The sequence below is a fragment of the Choloepus didactylus genome, chromosome 3, assembly GCF_015220235.1.
Source record: "Choloepus didactylus isolate mChoDid1 chromosome 3, mChoDid1.pri, whole genome shotgun sequence".
Lineage (NCBI taxonomy): Eukaryota > Metazoa > Chordata > Mammalia > Pilosa > Megalonychidae > Choloepus > Choloepus didactylus.
In genome coordinates, this window is record NC_051309.1 from 144,708,710 (window position 1) to 144,727,649 (window position 18,940).

Below are 18,940 nucleotides of genomic sequence, written 5' to 3' on the forward strand. Positions count from 1 at the left end.
ATCTGATATCAAATTTACAAGGAAGATCTGAATGGGACTTGATTTTTTTTTCTTCCGTAGCTAAACAGGGACACGGCTTAACCGTTCTGAATGAGATTAAGAGGAAAACAAGGTGATAACAGAGTGTGAGATCCAGGACTTCCCTCCTTCTCTCTAGTGGCTTTATTTCCTATTCCCTTTCCCTCTAGAAGTTTGTGGTGCTTCACTGGATTCTCACTATGAAAACTGTTTCTATAGCACATCAGTTCTGGCTATGCCGTGACTACACACAAATTTTCTGTTTGATAATTAAAGACAGGGGAGTCATTGGGCCCTCTGCTCCTTCTTGGTTTTTAAGGTTTACTCTGATAATCTTTAATTTACTTGTACCACATAGAACTAGTGATATGTTTGCCAATTCCTCTGTCATAAGCTGGGTCTTCTGGGAAGCAAAGAGGGACAGGACATGGATTTAGGCAAGAATTATGTTTATTGTGGAGTAGCTGTGAAAGGAAAATTGAGGAAGAAGGATTAGGCATAATTTATATATGATTATCATGTTTATATAAATGCCAACTCAAAGGGGAACACTGTAGCAACATTGCCCATTAGCGGGGTCATGAGTAGGGTATAAATGAACAGCCGTTATACCACTGCCTTGTTCAGCCATGAGAAGTTGAAAATCAAGTGTCCTACGATACAACCACGCTGGTCATTCATTGGTTAGGGGAATAACTTTTAGAATAGAATGGTTTTGGCTTGAAAGTTGAGAAAATTCTGTCAAAGATGAGCTAATGGCTTCCAGCTACATACACTCTAAACAATAGGAAAACAATGATTTCTTGATAGGAGAATCTGGGTGGCACATCACATATTTGGAAGCTCTTACAGGACACTACTTAAAATGATTATTAAGTAGGTGAATCAAATTAAATAACAGTGATGAAATTTGTAAACTGTAAATCCCCCTGTAATTATAATAAATATTACTTGGCAATACATTTTTGTTACTATTAACTCCTGCCTCTTGCCCTTTTCTTTCTGGATTTATGTTTCTAGTATAGAATTTGGTATAGTATTTCCAAATCAATGTAGTACTTCGTACTTGTATCTGTACTTCTGTTCTTTGAGTTTCTGTAATGATTTTGATACCATGACTTACTCAAACTTTACTTAGGGGCTGGGAAAGTTTATTTGGTTTCTATAAAGTATTTCATTTACTATCAGGAACTATTTTAGGCCCTGAGAGAATCTGCCTTATCTCTTTTATTTTCACTCTCTTCAAAGTAAACAGAGGCAGGTATTGTTATCACATCTTGGAAATAAGAAAATTAAGCCCTGGAAAGTTAATGGCTTGCCAAGGTCACTTTAACTTGAAACCACAGCTGAATCCATATTTCATGTTTAAAATAAAGTTTTGCTTTTTTCAAAAATAATTCAATATAATCATATATTTGTGTATTTGCAAAAGGTTATAATCTTTAAAAAGCAATGGAGAGGTAAACCATTTCATGCCACCTAGGCAATCACTGATAATGAATTTTATGTAGATTTATGTGCGACAATGAACCAGCAGGGCAAGGTTTTGAATACATAAAAATATACTATAATTTCTCATTTCCATTTGCACCATAAACTCGTGGGTAGAGATGAAAACCTCTTTTCCTACAAAATCTGCTTTAATGGCATCTATTACATTGCTTAAACAAACTCTAAAAAAGGTAACTACTAATCATATTTTTGACAAACAAGCTTCTATTAGCCAATTTCAGTGTGAGAATCTATCAGATATTTTCCAGAATAAAATTATTTGTTTCCTTGCAAATTTTATCTTTTGTAAATTATATTGCAATTTTGAATGCCCTATCTGGTAACATAATTTGTAATATTTATATTTTAAAGCTTAGATTTTATGTAAACACTTAGATTAGCTAAAATAATCACAGAATAAATATAGCATTTTCTGATTTTTCACATTATTAACCATATCCATTCAGAATAATTTTTCCTCACCACAGCAATATGTATTCCTCACCACAACATATTTGAATTTTAAAGACTATTCACATTATTTTTATTGATTTATGCCTGTTAAGGAGACAGAGAAAATAATTTCTGGTGCACATTAAAAGATATGTCTTTAAATATATGTATTTTGTGTAAAAATATGAATTACAGAGAATGGTAGCTACTTAATGTTGTGTTTCTGTGTAATGGCTATGTGATGCTTAAGAGGTTACTAAAAGCAAAGTATCTCTTTCTGTACTGGTTTTATTGGCCTTGGAAATAAAACACACTGTTGTTTACTACATCGGGTCTACATATTTTAAAGGACATACTGGGTCATTTTGCAATAACAATAAATTATTTTAATGACCAAGCAGTTATCCTCCTTTTAGTAGTATTCTTTATCCTTTATTTAAAGATTCTTGGGAAATGTTGTCATTCGTGTTCAGAATTAGAATGAAGGAGAAGTGTATATTAGGAAAAATGAAAAAAAAATTTTCCCTTTCAAAAAGCATTTGTTTAGATTTATTTACAAAGCAATTACACATTTCTTTTATTTTCCCCTAAGATATCCTGTAGGTTTCTTTAATGCATTTTTAAAATTTGCAAATGTAATCTCTCACTCTCAAATTTTAGTGAGTTAGTATGAGTTAATGTGAAATAGAATTTATAAATTTCAACTTGGGTACAAGCGATTTACTTTAGCTCTTACAATTCTATTGCCAGCAAAACACTGAAGAATTAACAGGTGCCCTTTTAAAGCTTCACTTGCTGAAAGCAAATATTTTACAATGCTAAATGTTTGATTATATTTTTAAACAAAATTGCAAACATTCTATATTTTCTATATTTTAAAAGTTTTTAAGTAATCTGAATCTTGAACGTCTTTAATTTGTGCTTTCTGTGCATAGCTAAATCCTTTTAGCTGGTATACACAAAATTATGGTTTTTCTATTTGACCTTGGACTTGGGGTAATTTTAGCATTCCAATTTGCCCTAATTATGGGAATTTTGAGTGAGAAATGAGGTTAACATACATATGTTATCTATAGAGCCAGCAAACAAAACCTAATCATGATAACAGATTCTGTCCTGGGTGGTCTGAATTAACAGGTAACCCTGTGCTCTAATAAGCATTGCAGGAAATTCAAGGGTGTGATTGTTTTTATAAGATAGAGTAATTGAGGGTCATAAATTTGTATTTTATATAATAAAAAGTTGCCTAATTTAGTAATATTGCCATGAATAGATATAAAATTATTTAATTTAAAATAATAAGTTAAGCCAATTAATAGAAAATTTGGAAATGGGCATTCTTCCCTTTGCTGTTAATGGGTATCCCTTTATTTATTTTTATTTAACTTCTGTAATTTTTCTGGCTTAAAATAAAATCCTCACTTATTTTCTTTCCTCCTATTCTGAGAATTTAAAATATGCATTCATTCTGGTAGTATGCATAAACCTCAGCTGGAGTGAGTCTTATACCGCAGGCTTGTTTTCCTGCTTCTCCTAAGAATTTAATTAGCTAATTAGCTTTCTCAGGTGTAAGCAACAGATGCTTCACATCTGTCCATAATATGTGGGTAGCCAGGAGCACTTTTTATTTTTCTTCCATTTAGGACTAAAGAAATGTATTGAATCCCTTCAGTTGACTTTCTCTTGAACACATGATTCCAGCTGGTCTAGAAGCTAATATGTTGGCCCTTAACATAATTTTTCCCCAAGGAAATCAAGCTATTTTGCTTCTTCAATTATGCTGTAGTATCAATTGTTGTTCCTCTCAGTTTCTCCCTTGCCAGGTTCTTAGTATTCCCCTATGTCTCTGGAATACTTGCATACAAGGAACTTTGTAGCCAAAAGGTCTTTTTACTCTGAAGTAGTTTGGCTTTTACAAAGTAGATATTTTCTCCCTAATTCTTGGAACATGTATTGCCCTTTTATTCACCAGGAAGAAAATTATACTACTTATTTATTTGTAGTACTCAGTGTCCTCAAAAGCAAACAACAAAAATGACTGGCTGATTTGAAGAGAAAATATTTTAAGGACTTTGGATAGCTTAGAGAATCAACTGGAAGAATGGGGGATGCTGTTGGGAAATAGAAAGAAGCAGTGAGAGGCCACACAGCCATAACTAAGGCAAAATCATATTATAGACTCAATAGGGCACAAATATCTGACTAAAAGCCATCCTGCCTTGACTCACCAATGCTTCCCCACTTAAGTCCTTGAGGTCACTGCTATCTCTGGAAAATGGATGTCCTGTCTTTCACTGCTGCTATCAAAATGGATTTTCACCTTCCTGCTTCTTTGTGTCACTTTCTCCGATTTCAAGTTCTGGAGCTGAAGACATCAATTATCTGGGCTTAGATTACAAGCCCATGCACTAAATGCAGGGGACACTCGGAAAGTGAATCTCGAGAATTGTCTGCTTCTACAGAAGGAATTAGACTCAGTCTTTAACTGGAAATTAACAGTGAAAAACACTCCAAATATAAATAAACAGTAAAGAACCTAGTTATTTATACAATGTGGAGAAGTATGACCTCAATAAAGAAAAAAAGTTGTTGTAGAATCATAAAAAATCATATCTAAAATCACATGGCAGAGCACTTCAGAAGGTGGCTAAATATTTGCAAAAAAGTTATTAAATCTGTGCATGAAATCTTTTTCTATTCATATATAGACAAATATACATAAATCAATAAAGATATAGATATAGATAGACAAATTCATAAATAAAATTATGTATGTGTATATGTCTCAATAAAAAAGCCTGGGAAAACTTAATTGCGGTGGAATTTCAGTGGGCATAGGAAGCTTTGACATACAGCATTAAGTATAATAAATATAATCACATCTCTAATATATACAGTTAATATACAGATAATATATATAAATATTATATATATTAGATATTATATGAATATATGTTTATTTACATATAGAGAGAGACAGAGACAGATGTACAGACACCATGAAAATGAAATTCAATAGAAAGCAAAAGTCAGCATTTGCAAATGTCTCATTTAATGAATAAAAGGGTATTGATCTTCACTGGGAGAGTGATCCACATACACACTTGAAGTACAAATTTATGCTGTATTTGGTTGTCAAAACAATGATATCTTTCAGAGCCAACTGGACAGTCTGTATCAATATCATCTTTTTTGAGACAAAAACTTATTACTATTTATAAATGTTATTCTAGACACTTAAGTTAAAACTATAAAGCATTTGTCAGAAACTTTTAAAACAGGAAATAAATAAGAATAATTAGGCTGTGCTTTAAGTTTTATAGTGCCATGTTTGTACCACTTTAATTAAAGGTCTGCAAACGATTTTTCTCTTTTTCTGTTATTTATAATTATACTTCATGAAAATCACTTCTCAAGTATTAATTTTTTAAAATTGAGAGAAAAGTCAAAACTTATTTTTGAGCCGGAATTGTTAACAAAGGTTTGCAAGGCTTTAAATAAAATTCCTTCTGTGAGTGTTATATACTGTTTCCTAACAGTATCAGCTTGGTAATAATAGGTTGTTTGACATTTCTAAAACATAAAACAATTAAAAAAAATGTAAAAAATGACATCATCTAAACAACTTGTAAGCATTTATTCAACATATGTGGATAGCATATGACAAGTGTCTTTATGCAGATATAATACAATTTAATGATTTTAAAACAAAGAGAAAATCTAAAATAGAGATTATCATTGAAGTACATCATATATGTTATATATTTCATATATGCAAATATATAGTCACATTCTTGGCTTTCAAACTACACACTGAATATAAGACTTCAAGAGATTTTCAAGACTAATTTTTTACAAGAGAACTACATAACTCTAATATGAAATGAATATTGGCAAAGATGAATTAGGCATTTAAGAAACAAGTAAATCTTTCAAGCCAAGCTCCTCTTCTCTCCACCTTTGTGAGATTCCTGCATCCTTTACTCATTCCTTTTCTGTATCTTACAGAAAAGATGTGTCTGAGGTGGGAGGGTTGGATAACTTACCAATTCATAGTACACTTTGGGTTAGAAAATATAGACTTGCTACTTCTTAGAAATTAAGTGAGGCTATAAAACTGAATAAGGAATAAATTTAAAGCTTTAACATTTTGCTAGTGCTAACTTTTGCAGTTTGATTTGGAGGTTTGTGTTTTTGTGAAAGAGAATGCGTGGTGAGAGCTAGGGAGGCTGATGAAAGCCTTCAGCACTGACAAATTGCTTGAGTACTACATTATTATAATAGCAACATTATGTAGTTTACAAACATCCTTCCTTTCCAGAAATTTAGAGCTTCAAAGAGGTTTTTTCAAAAATGGTTCCTGAAGGTGTCAAGATGAGAAAACATTTTTATATGCCAATGTTCTAATTTAACTAGTTTTTATGTAGCTTTTAATATACTAAGTTTCAACTGTGTGTTCTGGCTTACTAATGAAACTGTTATCTTATGATATCATAATCTTATGCATTTCAAATAGCTTTTCTCAATTGTACATTGTACACTGTAATCCCTCAAATACATACCAACTAATGACAACTTATTTAGACTTTAAGTATTTTCAAATACAGCTAAAATAAATTTTTAAATTCAGTCAAAAATGTTTCTGTTAAACAGCTGACTAAATTTTACATTTCCAATACTAGTTGGAGTATTTGTATTAGCCCTTGAATCTTAATCTTTGTGATACTGAGTCAACTTATAGGAAATTAAAAATATATGTAGTTAATATACATGAAACTAATTATTTTTTCACTGATAACTGTTTTTAAGGTTTTTCAAGGAGTAAAAGAGTAAATAAATTTATAAAATATAACAAAGTAAACTTTTATTAAATTATATTAAACATCCAATTTAAGGATAAATTTACCAGTATCTCATCACATGACCTAAGTTTTGAAAAATAAAGTCACGTAGATATGTAAATATATCCACCAATATGAAGTAAACAATTAGTTAATAGTAAGTTGTTTGGGTCCAGACAGAGCTTGTGCAAAGCATGAGTTGGTGCTGCTGTGAGACTGAAAACACACTAGCACAGAAGCAGATATAGGTTTATTAGGACTTACAAACAGGAGAGAGTCTCCAGTAGTGGCAGTCCAGAGGGATAGTGCACTGCAAAGGGGCAGGAGTACAAAGGGCTCTATATGATTTTAGAATGAAGGCATTCCACAGTCTGAGGAATTTGGGCCCCTAGTATAATCATTAAAGGGTCTTAAGACCTGATGTTCTACTAAGATCAATGTTTAAGACTGAGATACAATCAGTGCCATTCCACTCCTATCCCTTTACATCCATGATTACATTCTTTTCCCTCTGGGGAGGTTGCTTTTTTTCTTGACCTTTGTCCTGGTCATGCAGGCTTTATGTGCTTGGGGTTCATTCCCATTTAGGAGGGGGCCTGGGACCTGGGGAACCATGATCCACCCCCATGTAACAGAATGCATTGACCATAGGATAGGCATTGCACCCATCTACCACAACAACAATATAAAAGGCAGCAGAGTAGGAATAATCCAACACACAGGGCAGACAATCCTGTGAAGAAATGCCGCCAAGGCTGAGTAAGAGAATTAAACTAAGAAAGGAGGTTGGTAGATAATTGATCAATGCTATGTAAGTGCTCTTGCATATGATTTAAAGCTTGTGAAATATTATGTGAGTGGTCAGGAATATATACACACATTGTATATTTATAAGGGATCTGTGGGTCCTGCCTTGTGCCACAGTCAAAATGTCTAAAGTCATTCTATTTTGTAAGACTACTTTCCATAATTGGGTGAACTCATCATTTAACAATGATATTGCTAATCTAGATTCATTAAGTGCATGAACTGTATGATTAGCTAAAGTTGTTATATGTTTTTCAGTGACCATTGTGGCTCCCCTTGGGACAAGAATAACTAAAGGATAATACTACCATGAAGTATGCTTTACTCAATAGCTAGATTTAACCATTTTCTAATTGCTAGTAGTGTGTGGTGAAGAATCATATAATGTGGCAGGGACATATGGCTGTCCCCATGTACAGTGTCCAGTCCAGTTGTAAAGTGAATAGGGTCAACCATATTTCCCACAGGTCCATAGCCACCCCACAGGGAAGATATATGCTCTGTGTCTGTGGGAGGCATTCTGCCATTGGAAAAGACTACCATTTTATCACCTAACGTTAAAATTACATGATTCTGAGAGCAACCACCCCATATCTTAGTTCCCATTAAGATGTTCCACGCAGACAGGGGCAATATGATCTGAGGTTATTGCTTATACTCTCAGCCATCCTATCCCAGCATGCACAGTATAACTGAATATAGGCCAAAGTTTATTTACCTGTTCCTCCACAAGGGAAAAAAAAACATAAGCTTGAGTCTCATTATAAGACAGTAATTGGATTTTAGTCATAGAAGAGAAAGTCTCACTCCAGATTTACTGGTGGGGTGAGTTCTGCCATGTCCATTTAGTCCAGGAGCTATGGCCAGGGAAGGCTAGTAGCATTTGAAGCTGGCAAGTCTGTGCAAACCAAGCGTTGGGTTTGATTGTGGGCCTGGGTTACTGCTGAAGTCCAATGTAGAAAGGTGTTCTCAAGGGCACTACAGGTGAAGAGAAAGATGTTTATGAGAAAAATAAAGGATAAATCCTGTTGATCTAATAATATACATGTAAGCATTCCATTGGTATATAGTAAAGTACCAGGCAGAGGGATATTGTAGGGAGATCTTATATATCAGACATTCTCCCCCTATAAATCTTGGGCCACCTCCCCTGTGACATCCATTGTTAGTCAGTCTCAGTATAGGAAGGGTCCACATAGTTATATATAAATTTCCCAAGGGAATAGAAGGCACCAGATTAGTTATAAATTTAGCAGGCATTTTTGCACAAATTATGGCCATAATACAATGTTTTGAGTGACTCCTATTCCCCATGGGCTTAAGATTCTGAAGCAGCATGGCTGCATAGGCCAGCACCAAGGCCAAGGGACCTCATTTTCCTGCTTGCATGGTCTGAGGTATAGGCAACAATGAATTATTATTATTCCTCCTTTGAGGCCATAAATCAGTTGGCCCTTTTATTTGTATGCTTAGCACTTGTAACAGTCTGGCTGTTAGCTTTTCAACTGGAGCTGGGGCTACAGCCCATAGTGTAGAGGTCTGATATACCCTTTTCAAACATTGTTGTAGGGATTTATTATCATCTTTCAACTGTTCCTTTAAGAGGCCATTCATTCTCCTCATAAGGTAGATGAAAAGTCCACATTACATTGTGGTCATTTGGTGAAAGAGGTTCCCTGATCACTGTCTATTTGTGAGGTATCCTGTAGAAGGTTTTTACTTTTTCTAGTCACTGTATGGTTGCTCATTGTTTAGTTTTTCCTACTGGGAAAGATGGAAGAAGCCCTGTGGTATTTTCTCCCATGGTGGGTGCATACCTTGCCCCTTCCATGAGTGGAAGGGGGCTGATGCAGTCCACTTGCCACCAGGTCACTGGAGCCTGTGATCAGCTGATGGTTCCCATTTGGTGGGGAAATCTGCCTGGTCCTCACAGGGAGCACTGCAGGCATCCCATGTGAAGTCCGTAAGTTGTCAGTGCATGATGGGTAGCTGAAACTGCTTGGATAAATGCCATAGGTTTGATACCTTCAGTGTCCACTGTTTTGCTGAAGCCATTTGGCTGCTTCTTGAGTTTCAATAGTGTAACTGCAGACTCAATTGAGGGTATCTGCTTCAATGTTCCCAGGAAGCATGTTAGGACTGTGGGCAGGGATAAGGTAGATAGCTACATTTTGTCACTGATGGGTGTCCCAAATGTCTTGCCAAAGTCCTTTCCCCATAGAGGGTGACCTATCTGTCTGTTCTTCTTGTTACCAGGTTTCCAAGTTGCCATCCAGGGCATGAGGCCTTGTAAATAATCCAGCTGTCAGTACAGTTAGTGTATTTGCTGGTGCATGCACTAAAACCATCTATATGGCTCTTACTTTGGCCCATTGACTGCTTTGCACAGCACCAGTCTCCCACCATACAGTGCCAGCATTGGGTTGTACCACCACAGCTGTCCAGGTGGGAGGCTGCAAACTAGCAAATCTATCAGTATACCAAGCAGACTCTGGAATTGTCCCTGTGCCCTTGATAGTGGGTAAACAGCTATTTCAGGTGCAACAATTTTAGCTGTTGAATCTTCTACATATGACACTGGTCCTAAAATCTTGTGCATCTCAGCACTAAGAGGGCTGACATTGAAAACACTGTGCTACAACAAGTAAACTTTCCACTTTCTTAAGGTACTTAATTGTACGCCGCCAGAGTGTGGCTTATTGGTCATGTTTGTAATCCATCCCTGTATAGGGAGGGCAGTTCTCAAGGTGAAGGGACATTTCTGTGTCAGACCTTACTCTGGTAATAGAGCATTATATGCACTGTACAGTTGCTTTTCTAAGAGGCTATATCTTAATTCTGCTCCTTTCAATAATTGTGATTGTAACACTAAGGGCACTCATTTAGAATGCTGCCTTTGCCACATACACCACCTGAAGCCAAAGTCATTGCTAGTCACATCCAATTCACAGGGTAAATCAGGCTCTTCCCCACTTAATGCTTGTGCCTGTGCTGTTGCCTTTTTTGCTTTTTCAAAATCCCTCTGCTGAGAGTCGTCCCATTCCCAGGTGAGACCTTTTCTAATTAGCAGATATAATGGTTTTAATATTTGAGCTAAATGGAGAAATGAAAGGTCTCTTAAATCCCAGTAGTCCTAGAAAGGTCATTAATTGCTTTGGCATATGTGGCATAGGAAAACATGGTAGTTTATCAATTATTGCAGAAGGAATAGTTTTTACTTGACCATACAATACCCAAGAATTTGACAGAGTATCCAGGGCCTTGCAGTTTGTCATTGTTGATTACTCATCCTCAGCTCTCAAAATGGGATATTAAGGTCTCTGATACCTCTTTTAGGTCTGAAAGAGAATTGCTGATTAACATAATATCATCAATATAATGAAATCAAGTAAAAAATTTGGGTTTCTATGAATTGGCCAAGTCTTTTGCTACTAGGCTGTGGCAAATGGTTGGGCTACATTGATAGTCTTGTGGGAGCATGGTGAAAGTCCTCTGTTGTCCTTTCTAGGTGAAGGTGAAAGCAGGTTGGCTTGCTTTATCTAAGGGAATACTGAAGAAAGCATTGACTAAATCTAAAACAAAATGATATCAAAATAAATAAGTGCTAATTTCTTTTAGTGAAGACATAATAGTTGGAACTGCTGCATACAAAGGTGGTGTTACTTTATTTAATTTGCAGTAATCTACTGTCATGCACCAGGTTCTGTCAGATGTCTGTACTGGCCACACAGGGCTATTATAGGGGCTATTAGTTGGTACTAATATTCCTACTCTTTCTAGTTCCTTAATGTTGGCAGAAATTTCTTGATGTCTCCCTGAGAGTTTATATTGTTTAATGGCTACAATTCTCTGAGGTTGCAGTACCTTTACAGAGAAACATTTTGACTACCTCTTAAAACCACTTTTACTATGCTACACCAGAGGTGGAATTCTCCTATGGTAGTTTATAATGTGGAATTTAAGAGAAGATCAATTCCTAATATATATTTGGGTATAGGAGAAATATATACAGTGTACTCCTCGGTGGGCAGTCTCCCAATTTGTAAGATCAAATTATGTCATTTGTCTCTGATTATCTTTCCCCCATAGCCATCTATGGCCAGCACAGGTCCATTAAATCAGACTACATATCCATAAATCAAAGTACATAAAGCTCCAGTGTCTAACAGAGCTAACATTCCCTGTTTGTTAGTAGGAGACACATAGATAATTCTACATGTGGTCTCTGATCCCCAGGCTCCCTGGTTATCACTCATACCCAGCAGTCTTGACCCCTCCTATGGGAAGGGAAAGGGGGTTTGCAAAGACTGATCTGGGGATGCAAATTCTTCTCATGCTTTGGAAGGAGGTTTCTTATTTGGTTCATCTTCCTCTTCAGCTGTTTGGGGATACATTTTATTGAGTCTCTTGTCTTTGGGTAATTTGCTCCATAATTTAACTAAAACAGCATTTGGTTGTTTATCTATGGTTTCTAGTTCTGTCCCCATGGCAATTAGATCAGCCCACATTTGCCTATGTAGACCCAATTAGAGCCATCATGTTTTTGGGAATTCTTTCCTGCTGCCCTCACTCATCTTTTCCAGAGTTGCTATGATTTCCCAAGATCTGCTATGGTGTGAGTATCTCTCAAAACAGGCTGTTCCTCTAGAGGATGCAAAATGGACATGAAGCATCCATAAAAATGATTATGAGTGGTGTGCAGAATGGTGTCTTTCATTCCTGCTGTAAAAGTTTCATTGTTGGGACCTGAAAAATGCATAGAATATATTGCATGTTTCATCCAAAGATCCTTGAACCCTCTTGCAGTTCTTCCATAGATTGCCAATGGGGAGTAGTGTGTGGGATATCTCCCATGCAGCCTTGCATGCAGCTAGTAGCTAGGCTAATAAAGACACAATTTTTTCATGATTTAGGGCAGCATGCAGGTGCTGGTGTAGGCATGGGTGTGTCATAATAGATGCTAGCTTACTCATCTCCATTCCAGTTAATATTAAACCCTTGGCTGCTGTGTCTTATAATTCTCACAGCCAATCAGGTAAAGACTCCAGGGTTTCTGTCTATAACACTGCCTGAGGTCACTCAATTCAGCAGCTATACAATCTCCCATGGTAATGTGGGGTCTCTGCTCAGAAGGTTGTAAATTCTGAGGGCTCACCCTGTTAGGTTGCTTCTGTGCTCTTTTAAATTTTTGCTATAGCACTGGGCATACCTGCTGGGGTGGTGCCTCTTCCTCCACTTCCCATACTTCTTCCTTTTCCTCTTCTTCATCCTTGGATGAAGGATCTTTGGATCCAAAGCTTTGAGTCCCACCCTGGATTGGTTAGTATTCTCTAGACTCAAACTTGGGGTAATTTTTGACCACAAGCTTGAGCATATCTACAAGCTAATTGATCATCAACATGATGCAAGTGCTCAGTTAAGGCATCTTTCATGTCCATGTCAGCTAGCTGTGTGTCCTTTTCTAATTTATATTCCTCCTCTAGAAGGTGGGCTGTTGTTTTTGCTGAATGCTCTGCCTCTGTGGCCATACATAAGGCTCCTAAAAGTGGCTAGGATATGGCCACTGCTATTTGGCATTCTCTTTTCTTTTTGCTAAGGTTTACTTGTCCTGCTATCTGTTAAAACCAGACAGCAACACCACTGGAGTTTTTTAGGGCATCCCTATATTCTCACAGCAGTCCCCATCAGTCCAGGAGGGGAGCCATCCTTCTCAACATTGATGATGCAGGCCAAAATAGGATTTCCCCTGCTGAGTCTCCCTTCCCTATACCCAGGCCTACTGCTGCTGGCAGCATCTCAGTCTCCTGGCTGGATCAACAGTTATTTAGGACCAGACCAAGTTCATGCAAAGCACAAGTTGGTGCTGCTACAAGACGAAAAAACACACTAGCACAGAAGATGATATAAATTTATTAGGACTTATGAATATGAGAGAGTCTCTGGTGGTGGCAGTCCAAAGAGTAGAGTGACACAGAGGAGCAGGAATACAAAGGGCAGTATCTATATTACTTTAGAACAAAACATTCCATATAGTATGAGGACATTGGGCCTCTAGTATAATCATTAAAGGGTCTTAAGACCTGATGTTCTACTAAGATCAATGTTTAAGACTAAGATACAATCAGTGCCACCCCACTCCCATCACTTTACATCTTTGATTGCATTCTTTTCCCTCTGGGGACATTGCTTTCTTTCTTGACTTTTGTCCTGGTCATGCAGGCTCTATGTGCTTGGGGTTCATTCCCATTTAGGAGAGGACCTGAGACCTGGGCTGCCGCAATCCACCCCACATAACAGAATTCATTGACCATAGGATAGGCATTGCATCCATCTACCACAACAAAAATGTAAAAGACAGCAGAATAGTATTAATCCAATAAACAGGCAGATAATCCAACAAAGAAATACCACCAAGGCTGTATATGTGGCCCTGGGCCACCAGATTAATTATAACTGATAAGTGTATCTTCAAAACTTTAATTTCTTTTATTGTGTATTGAAACATGACTACTGCTGTGTAATTTCAATGTTACTTGACATGAGTTATAAAAAGAAAACCATGACTCCAACAATGCAAAGCATACACAAATGTAACACACACATCAACAAAAGTAAACATCTTAAGCACCTATTGTAGGTCTTTTTTTCCTTAAAAAGATATAACCTAGGAGATGGAAAAAGATGGCAGTGTAGACAGGAGTGGAAGTTAGTTAGTCCCCCCAGAGCAACTAATAAACAACCAGGAACAACTAGTAAATGATCTGGAATAACTGCTGGGGGACAAATGGGACTGTCCACACATTGTACACCAACCTGGATTAAGAGGAATGCCTGAGATTGCAGTGTGGAATTGATGAGTAGAAACTAAGGACACAAGCCAGGAGCCCCCTGCCCCCATGGCAGTCCAAACTGCAAAGCCTCACATGATAGAGAGTAGAACTCTCTAAACAAGTGAATATACCTCAGGCCAGATCCAACTGGGATTTTAATTGGAAACATGGACTTCTAAATGAAATCTGCAAATCCCCAACAAGTAGACAGAAGCTTTTAGTGATGACTGACTGTGCTGGTTTGAATGTATTGTGTCCCCCAAATGCCATTGTCTTTGTGGTCTTGTGGGGCAGACTTTTTGGTGCTGGTTGGATTTGCTTGGAATGTGCCCCACCCAGCTGTGGGTGATGATTTTGAAGAGATGTTCCCATGGAGGTGTGGCCCCACCATTTGGGGTGGGCCTTGATCAGGGGAGCTATATAAATGAGCTGACTCAGAGAGAGAAAACTCAGTGAGTGCAGCTGGGAGTGATGTTTTGAGGAGGAGCAAGCTACTGGAGAGGAATGTCCTGGGAGAGAGCCATTTTGAGACCAGAGCTTTGGAGCAGACGCCGGCTGCCTTCCTAGCTAGCAGAGGTTTTCCGGACACCATTGGCCATCCTCCAGTGAAGGTACCCGATTGCTGATGTGTTACCTTGGACACTTTATGGCCTTGAGACTGTAACTGTGTAGCCAAATAAACCCCCTTTTTATAAAAGCCAATCCATCTCTGGTGTTTTGCATTCCGCAGCATTAGCAAACTAAAACACTGACCTTGAAGAGCCAGGGGAATTCTCTGTGCTAGGAGGGGGAGCCCAGAGGACCAGGTTCTGTCTGTGCCTGGTGGGTGAAAGGGTGAAACTGGGGGCTGTGGACTGGCCCTGAAAGGGGCTTTTTTTCCCTTCATCTCTCTCAACCTGAGTGGCTCAGTGGAGAAAGCCTCAGCCATTTTCATTTTGCAGTGCTGTGCAGTGGAGAAAGCCTCAGCAATTTTCGGTTTTCAGTGCTCTGATCCAGACAAGGGTGGAGGTAGCAGAGTCAGAGAGACAAAGGAAACATTTAAATGCAAGTGAAAACTCCCTAGGGGTGTATCTTAACTAAGAGGAAAGAGGAAGTGCCCAGCTCTACTACCCACCTTCCATTCAGAACCAGACCCCATAGCCTGGGGGAAAACAGCCATGGGCCACACCTCCTTACATCAGTCAGGAGCTACAGACTGACAAGGTTAGGAAAAGCACAGCAGCTTGAGTTCTCACAGCATGTCTCAATCTTCTAAGAGACACCCTCAGGGAAACCAGATACTGAATATTTCCTCTTTCTGGTACCTGAACCGGTTCCAGTCTGGGAAAACCTGATTGGGGTAACCAAGGAAACCAGATGCCTAGACAACAGAAAACTACAACCTACACTAAGAAAAATAAATTATGGCCCAAAGGAAAAAACTTACACTTCAACTGAGATACAGGAATTGAAACAACTAATGCTAAATCAATTTAAAAAGTTTAGGGAAGATACATCAAAAGGGTTGAAGGCTATAAAGAAAACACTGGGCATACATGAAGTAGAAATCGAAAGTTTGAAAAAACAACTGGCACAATCTATGGAAATGAAAGGCACAGCACAAGAGATGAAAGATGCAATGGAGACATACAATAGCAGATCTCAAGAGGCAGAAGAAAACACTCAGGAACTGGAGAACAAGATATCTGAAAGCCTACACACAAAAGAACAGATAGGGAAAAAAATGGAAAAATATGAGCAACATCTCAGAAAATTAAATGACAACATGAAATACATGAATGTATGTGTCATGGATGTCCCAGAAGGAGAAGAAAAGGGAAAAGGGGCAGAAGCAATAAAAGAGGAAATAATCAAGGAAAATTTCCCATCACTTATGAAAGACATAAAAGTACGGATCAAGAAGTGCAGCATAACCCAAAGAGAATAGATCTGAATAGGTCTATGCCAAGACATTTAATCAGATTATCAAACATCAGAGACAGGATAATGAAACCAAAAAGAGAAAAGTGACCAATCACATACAAGGGACGCTTGATAAAATTATGTGTAGATTTCTCAGCAGAAACCATGGAGGCAAGAAGGAAGTGGGGTGAAAAGCACCAACCAAGAATCCTATATCTGGCAAAAATGCCCTTCAAATATGAGGGACAGTTAAAATATTCTCTGACAAACAGACAATGACAGAGTTTGCAAACAAGATGCCTGCTCTACAGGAAATACTAAAGGGACTGCTACAGACAGATAGGAAAAGACATGAGTGAGACATTTGGAGCACAATTTTGGGTGATGGTAGTACAGCAATGTAAGTACACTGAACAAAGAAGACTGTGAGTTAGGTTGAAAGAGGAAGGTTAGGAGCATGGGGACAGCAGAAGGAAAGAGGAAGGATAAATATTGGGACCATATAACTTAGTGAAATCTAGAATGCTCAACAATTGTGATAAAATATACAAACATGGTTTTTTCATGAGGGAGAACAAAGGAATGTCAATATTGTAAGGTGTTAAAAGTAGGGAGGTATTAGGGGAAAAATACGATCAATGCAAACTAGAGACTATAATTAACAGAGAAATTGTATTATGCTTCCTTTAATGCAACAAAGGCAATATACCAAAGCTAAATGCATGTAAGAGGGGGACATAAGGGAGGGGTGTGGGACTCTTGGCATTGATGATGTTGTCTGACTCTTTATTCTACTTTAGTTTAATGCTATCTTTCCTGTTGTTGCTTCCTAGCTGTCATGATTTTTTTTTTCTTTTTTTCTATTTCTTTTTTCTTTTTCTTTTGTTTGTCTACCTTGATGCTTCCTCCTGCTTTGTGGAAAAAGTGGAGATGTCCTTATATAGATAGTTGTGATGGTGGTTAATACATAAATACATGACTATACAGGGAAGCATTGATTGTTTACTTAGAATGGAATATATTCTGTGTGAACAAAACCATCTTTAAAAAAATGGGTTGATGAAGAAATCTTGAGGGCACTATATTGAGTGAAATAAGCCAGACACATAAGGACAAATATTGCAGGGTCTCACTGATGTGAACTAGTTATAACATGTAAACTCATAGATATGAAATATGTTACCAGGATATAGAACAAGGCTAAGGAATGGGGAGTGGTTGCTTATTGTGAGCAGAATGTTCAACTTGGTTGAACTTAAATGTTTGGAAATGAACAGAAGTGATGGTAGCATGTTGTGAGAATGAGTAACAGTGCTGAATGGTACAAGAATGTGGTGGAAAGGGGAAGCTCAGAGTCATGTATGTCACCAGAAGGAAGGTTGGAGGTTAAAAGATGGGAATGTGTAATACAGTAAACCTTGTGCTGGGCAATGTCCATGACTAACTGTACAAATATTAGAAATCTCTTGCATGAACCAGAAGAAATGTATGACACTATAACTAGCAGTTAATAATAGAGGGGCATATAGGGAAAAAGTATATGCATTGCCAACTATGTAATACAGTTAGTAGTATTTTAATGTTCTTTCATCAACAGTAACAAATGTATTATACCAATACTATGACCCAACAATGGAGGGGAGATTGTTAGGGGTATGGGATGATTTGAGTTTCCTTTTTTTTTGTCTTTATTTCTTTTCTGGATTAATGAAAATATTCTAAAAAATAATTGTGGTGATGGATGTACAGCTGTATGATGGTACCAGAGGCAATTGATTGTACACTTTGGATCTTTGGATAATTGTATGGTATGTGAACAAACACAATTAAAATTAAAAGATATAACTAATTTTAATGTTTGGATACATGCTTTAAAAAACAGTTTCAATAGTGTTACATATATATTTCCGCATTTATAGCAATTTACTGAAAATAAAAACAAAAACAAAAATTTACCAACATTGGGTAGATGCACACTAATTCTAATCAATAAGCAAACAATAAAACAAAATATGAAAATCTGAAATTTCCACTGCCCTATTATTTCTTGTTGTGTTTTAGGTAAATGAAGTTATTTAATTTCCATAAAGTTTATATCTTTAAAAAAGAAACTGAAGTAGAAATCAGAAGAAAATGAATTAACCCATATGCTACTGTCTTAGTTTTCAAGGATGCTATGAAACTATAGCACAATGGGTTGGGTTAAACAACAGGAATTATTGGCTCACATTTTTGAGGCTAGAAGTCCAAAATCAAGGTGTCAGCAAGGCAAAGCTTTCTCCTCAAAGTCTGTAACATTGTGGTGCTGCCGCTGGTGATCCTTGGGGCTCCTTGGCTTGTATCCTTGCCTCTTGAACTTGGTGATGTCCTCTCTTTTCTCCTCTAGGTTCCACTGACTTCCATTTTCTGGCTCCTCCCTGTGGCTTTCTCTCACTCTGGCTTTCAGTTTCTTTCTCTTTATAAGGTCTCCAGTTATGAGGATGAAGACCGAACCTCATTCAGTTGGGCTACAGTTTAACTAAAAACAAAACAAAACAAAACAAAACAAAACAAAATCTTCAGTAAATCCTACTTACCATGAGTGCACACCCATAGGAA